The 6,622-nt window shown below is 47.2% G+C and overlaps 1 long non-coding RNA gene across 1 annotated transcript; it reads right to left on the bottom strand.

The window, feature by feature from the left end:
- Positions 1 to 1,276: 1,276 nt before the first annotated feature.
- LOC109614899 lies at positions 1,277 to 4,472 on the bottom strand. The gene is made up of 4 exons (XR_003777771.2): positions 4,085 to 4,472; positions 3,457 to 3,768; positions 3,230 to 3,335; positions 1,277 to 2,571 (listed from the first exon to the last, which is right to left on the bottom strand). It is a non-coding gene; the product is annotated as an uncharacterized LOC109614899 (long non-coding RNA).
- Positions 4,473 to 6,622: the final 2,150 nt, after the last annotated feature.

The following is a 6,622-nucleotide window of genomic DNA, read 5'->3' as shown; positions in this document are numbered from 1 at the left end:
CGGCTCCCAGGGAGCGGGGAGCGCTGGCTGCGGCTCCCGGGCAGCGGGGGGCGCAGGCTGCGGCTTCCGGGCAGCGGGGGGCGCAGGCTGCGGCTTCCGGGCAGCGGGGGGCGCAGGCTGCGGCTCCCGGGCAGCAGGGGGCGCTGGCTGCTGCTCCCAGGCAGCGGGGGGCGCTGGCTGCGGCTCCCAGGCAGCGGGGGGCGCTGGCGGCGCTGGCTGCGGCTCCCAGGGAGCGGGGAGCGCTGGCTGCGGCTCCCGGGCAGCGGGGGGCGCAGGCTGCGGCTTCCGGGCAGCGGGGGGCGCAGGCTGCGGCTTCCGGGCAGCGGGGGGCGCAGGCTGCGGCTTCCGGGCAGCGGGGGGCGCAGGCTGCGGCTCCTGGGCAGCGGGGGGCGCAGGCTGCGGCTCCCGGGCAGCGGGGGGCGCTGGCTGCGGCTCCCGGGCAGCGGGGGGCGCTGGCTGCAGCTCCCGGGCAGTGTGGGGCGCTGGCGGCGCCGGCTGCGGCTCCCGGGAAGCAGGGGGCGCTGGCTGCGAGAACCGGTACGGCGGGTCCCAATAGCCCCACCAGTCCTCGCACCTCCCTACATCAGGGAAAGCCCTCATAGGCCCCACCGGCGTTGTTACCCGACGCCTAGGAGCTGGCACCGGGCAGGGCTGGGGCACCTGGACTACCCCACACGTGAGCACGGGTGGCACGGCCGCGTCCTGCCACTCCGCTTGCCTCCACGGCACCCCCCCAAGAAATTCTTGGGGCGGACACACGGAGGTTTGCTTCCGTCGCCTCTTTCGACGTCTCCTTGTGGGTGGACGCTGTGTTGGCCCGGTGTGCCGCAGGGGACGGTAGGGGTTCTCCTCCTCCTCCTCAGTGTCGCTGTCAGGCCAACCGAGGAGTTCCCCTACCGTCCATTTCTGCCGTGTCCCTTTGTGGTGGTTCATTCTGTCACGGTCGTGGGATGAAGAGGACACAGGCGCAGAGTAGAGGTAGGTAAGGTAATCCATTTAATACAAAATAAAGAATGCAGGACTCCAACAAAACAAAAAGCAGCAACCAGTGACGTGGGTATTCCTTACACAGGATAAACAAAACCAAAATGAACCACGCCTTGGGGCCTACAAACTAAACTTAAATAGGGTCCCCAATTGGAGGCAATGACTAACACCTGCCTCCAATTGGGGAAACTAAAAAAAGGAGTAGAGGTGGCTAAAGGCCACCTCCTGTCCTGTCCTGGCTATGCCCCGAGCCCAGCGCAGAGATGGCTAGGGGCACAGCCAGGACGTGACAGGAGCAGAGCACACATTATAATCTTATCACATTCTCATGAATTATTAGAATATTACTTTAAGCTATATTATATCAGTGATGCAGTGGTTAAAAAGAACAGCTACCGATATAAACAAAACCAACACATCTTTATTAAGACGTTTGGTAATGATCCTTTTCATTAATTGCAAGAAAATAAATTGCACCACACAGAGTCAAAGTCTAATCAGTTAAGAAATAATTTTGGGGGGTTTGCAAGGTGACCCAGTAGTTAAGGCTTCTGTCTAGAGTCTGGAAAGCAGAAAAATTCAAACTAAATATACAGCATTATTAAAATAATTTAGTTATAAACTTTATAAATGCCTAATGGCCTATTTGGAATGCTTGGAATGGAAGTTTGAATGGGAGTTTGTGAGGGTGTTGGAAGGTTTTTGCACAGGTATAATATGTTGCACATCTGAGTGCTGATTGTGGTAGTGATCAAATACACATTTTCAATTAACATGGCATTTAGGATACATATTGTATACCTCTGAACATGATGCACTCTTCAGTTGATGAAGTGGAAAGCATAATTGTAGGGTTTCATAGGTAACATAGCCATCTGCGCACATCCTTTCACTTCTCAAGACAGTCCCAACATGGTAGTGAAGGCTATACTTTGTCTTAAGACAAGCTGCACTGCTTATTTGGCCAACAGGATAAACACAGAGAGAACATTGAAAGCGAAGAAGATGCACTGTCGTGAAACATTAAATCGACTGGCTTAACATCTCTACTGCTGCTGGGTAATGCACGGTATTTAGCAAATGCAATACAATGACCCCTGGTGTAAATGTACATAATCACATTATCGATCTACAGGAACATTGGTTTCATGCAACAGAACATATGTGAAGGATGTACAGTACATCTATAACTTTTTAATGTATGTCTGTAGGCATATCCAGAGCTGATGAAATAACAATCAACCCCCTAGAACAGTCTAGTACTATGTAGTCATTGTTCAACAGTGCCAATAAGTCAGGGTCAGGAATTGAGATGAGGCACTGTAAGAATAAAGCATGTCGTCTCTCTTTGTGAATGTGTCATTCGACTCGATGTACGGTTGTTAGCTCCTCCTACAAAGACATTAAAGAAAATCTGCAAATTCACTTAAATATAATAGGGAAGTTGTTTAGGGCAGTTTCTTGTAAGTGTTGTGATATTGAAATGTTGAATGAAAACACTCTACGTGTGCATTATTAAAAGGTAAAGTAAATACTTTTGGTCACCCCGTTGGAGGTGAAAAGCACTTTCTTCATTGTTTCCTCCTGTGCAAAACAAGAGTGGATTGAATGAAATTGCAAATTTGACTCAACTCCCTCTGATGGAGAGGTGCAGGAAGCTGCCACATTGAAAAATGATGGTTAAATTCCTTGTTGAGGGACATAATGACAGATTTCCATCATGCCATCTTGCTGATTCAATCTCAGAATCAGAAAGAGTGTTATTGCCAAGAAAGTTTCACAACAAACAAGGGATTAGTTCTGGCCATTGATGCAACAAGCAATACAAAAGGAATAAGGTAAATAAAAAATAAAAAACATACATCGCAACCTTTTGATTAGTAGTCAAGTGCTCTAAACACTAGGCTACCTGCACTACAGATTTTTATTTGTTTAAACAGTGTGACAAAAATAGAAGAAAGATTAGTGTGTAAACTGTCAGAATTTCTGTTATCTTTTAGTATGCTCAAAATACAGCTGTTTGAACAACATAGCTTAGGTTGGTCTGACTGAAAACACATTGTGGAATTCATGCATTATGATAGTTATTGTGCCAGATATCGTATGTTTGGATATTTGATAATCTCAGCTTGGTCACAAATCTGTACTCTCTAACCAATTCCTGGTCACTCATTCATACAACACAGGCCTTCAAACAAGACGGAACTTAGACATTTCAAAAATGTTTAAAACAATAATTTACCTGAGATTAACTTTTCTCATGATTATGGCAGTGAAGATCATTACAGCTATAAATGCTGCGATGCCTTTTATCATCTGAGTAAGGAAGAGACAGTGAAAGACTGTTTCTGAGAAAAGGAGAAGAATCTGTTATGATAGTTTTCTCTTCTATTTTACCACCCTGGTAATGAACATGAAGTATTAAATATTATATTATACATTTTACTGGTATGCAAATCAAAAACTTACCATTGAAAGAAATATTCAAATGAAGAGTCAAGTTTGTTGTTCCTCCATGATATACACACTCACATTGGTAGATCCCTTCATCTGATGGTTGTATGTTAGTTATGTGTAGAAACACTCTGCCACCATCATTCTGTAGATTGACCCTGGAGTCACAAGTTGTATTTGTATCATTTTTGTCAAACCGTAATGAGATTCCACACTTGTGCTCCCCATTTATTTTGCATGTTATCAACAACATATCAGACATTGTATGATTTTGGCAGATGTGAGTGACATCTGTTCCTCCAATCTCCAATGTTTTCAATAGGGTCTCTATAAATAGGAAGGGAAAGTAATTGTGAGCATACTTTTTAATGGGATATATTGCATAGCAAACGTACATGTTGATGATCAAAAATGCAATGCATAGTTTGTTGTGTATAAACAGATTTACAAAAAAGAATAAATTGTTTTCCATCTCAGTGCTTGTTGTCACAAGTTTTTTACATTATTGTAAGGGGTTTGAATCTTAACAGCAATGATAACAGTATTTCATGCATTTTAAATGCGACATTTAGAATAGGTCATCACTTATTTCTGTGTCGTATCATGTATGTGTGTTTAAGAAAAGGACCGTTGTCTTTCTTACCTTTAATGGCGGCGTACGTCCCCAACAGAAACAGAAGTGGTGCAAACCTAAACACACTTCTACACATACTGTTTATCTTCAGACTCCAACGTTAAAGAAAAATATCAGCTCAGACTTAGAACAGAATAAAGTCAAACTAAGACAAACTCAACTGATGATCCTCTAACAAGTTGTACTGCAATGTATTTTAGTTTGTATGTTAATTTAATAACATCAGACCATCTCTGTGTTTTTATAATGTACCCACCACCACACACAGATCAGGGGCTATAAAAAATTGCTCATTATGACAATGTAGACATGTAGGCTGCTAGCGTGTACATAAAAATGTTCCGTGTGTACATTCAAAACCCTGTACTTTCTGTCCCGGTTGGGGCGATGGTGTGGGCTAAACCCTGAATGTATTGTGAACCTAGCGACGCCTCTGACCACACACAATGTCATCATCAAACACTAGGCCACAGCTCCATTTCCTGCTATAACAAATATAATAGATTGTATTCTGCCACAACCACAAGACAGAGATATTTATATTGAGCTTAGTTATGTGAAGTTTTCGATCTGGTCATCCAGATGCATAACAGGAAATTACCCTAAATGCTTTGTTTCTTTGTTCATAACATATATCGTAATCGTAATCACTACATTCACTGACTTCTTTTATAAATGTCCTATTGACAGGCCTGTAACACGGCAGGGAATTCTTTTAATCTGAGTTAGATAGGAAGTTGTAGGATTTTTTACAGGTTCTCTTACTATATACCAAATACCTTCATTTTAAATTTATCAAAAAACTACAAAATATAGCAGCCACACCATGTATCAAAATAAACTACTGCATTTTTGTATTTTAAAAATACTAAAATACTTTTACAAGGGAGCATGAAATCACTTCACAAACCTGTAACAACGGTGTCGTCGTGGTGTGTGAAAATAAAGGAGCCAAACGCAGGGAGCCGGTAAACATAGTATAGTAATAATCTTACTGTAATGGCACGCAAATCAACAAAGCGCACAAGCGCAAACCAAGCATGCACGTTTCTCTCCAGGACAACACCCAACATAGGACAACACCTCACAAAGACGCCCAGGAACACAGGAACTAATATAGGCAACCTAATGAGGGAATGGACACCAGGTGTGTGCAATAACAAGACATGACAGTGCCGTGGGAGGAGGAGCGGCGTGACTAGAAGGCCGGCGATGACGTACGCCGAATACCACGTCGGGAGGGATGGCACCCGTCTTCCACGTTCGTCCTCGTTACAGTACCCTCACCTCGACGCGCGGCTCCGGCAGCGCGCCCCCGCCGGCCCCGGGGCCGACCCGGAGGACGCCGCCCAGGACGATCAGGGTGTCGACGATGGAAGTCGGCGAGGAGCTCTGGATCAAGAACGTCCACCGCCGGACTTCTGGCGTTCTTCCGGCGCGCCAGATGTGTCGATGGGCCACGGACCAGGTGTCCTCGGTCTCAGGCTGGCTCTGCCACGGTGCCAAGACTGGCTGGTACCCCAGGACACACTGGAAGGGGGTCAAGGAAGTGGAGGAGAGGCGGAGCGAATTCTGGACATACTCTGCCCAGGGCAAGAACTCCGACCACTCCCCCAGCCCGTCCTGACAATAGGACTGCAGGAACCTCCCCAGGTCTTGGTTCACGCGCTCCACTTGCCCATTAGCTTCTGGGTGGAACGGAGGTGAGGCTGACCGAGACCCCCATAAAGGCCTTCCAAACCCGAGACGTAAATTGAGGGCCCCAGTCAGATACAATGTCCTCCGGCACCCCCTAGTGCCGGAAGACATGGGTGAATAGTGCCTCCGCGGTCTGCAGCGCCGCCAGGAGACCTGGGAGGGGAGGACCTTTGAAAACACGGTCCACAACAACCAGGATCGTGGTATTGCCTAGTGGGGGGGGGGGGGGGGGGGGGGGGGGATCAGTTAAAAGATCAATGGACAAGTGAGACCATTGTCGTTGTGGAGCGTGTAACTTACCCACCGAAAGGTGTCTAGGTGCCTTACACTGGGCGCACACCGAACAGGAGGACACGTACGCCCTCACATCCTTAGCCAGACCAGGCCACCAGTACTTGTCGGTAAGGCAGCGCACAGTACGGTCTATGCCCTGGTGACCCGTGGAAGGGGACGTGTGGGCCCAGTAGAAGAGACGGTCATGAACATCTAGCGGGATGTACTGACGATCCGCAAGACACTGAGGAGGCCCATGTCCGCGTCCATGTCCCACACAGCCGGTGCCACAATGCACGAGGCGTGCGGAATCGGAGCGCGGAGCTGTTAAACCACAACTCCGCGCCCCAGCATGTCCCTAAACACATCGTCCACAAAAGACTGAAACACTGCCGGAGCATTCATCAACCCATACGGCATCACCAGGTATTCGTAGTGACCCGTGGGGGTGTTGAAGGCCATTTTCCACCCGTCTCCCTCTCGGATTCTCACCAAGTAAGAACATTTACTTAAACTCCAATAGAGAATGCTACAACAGAGAATACTACAGACCAGGTATTCAAAAACAGTTCAAAG

This window comes from Esox lucius, chromosome 22 (assembly GCF_011004845.1).
Source record: "Esox lucius isolate fEsoLuc1 chromosome 22, fEsoLuc1.pri, whole genome shotgun sequence".
Lineage (NCBI taxonomy): Eukaryota > Metazoa > Chordata > Actinopteri > Esociformes > Esocidae > Esox > Esox lucius.
This window is presented reverse-complemented; position numbering and strand designations above follow the sequence as displayed.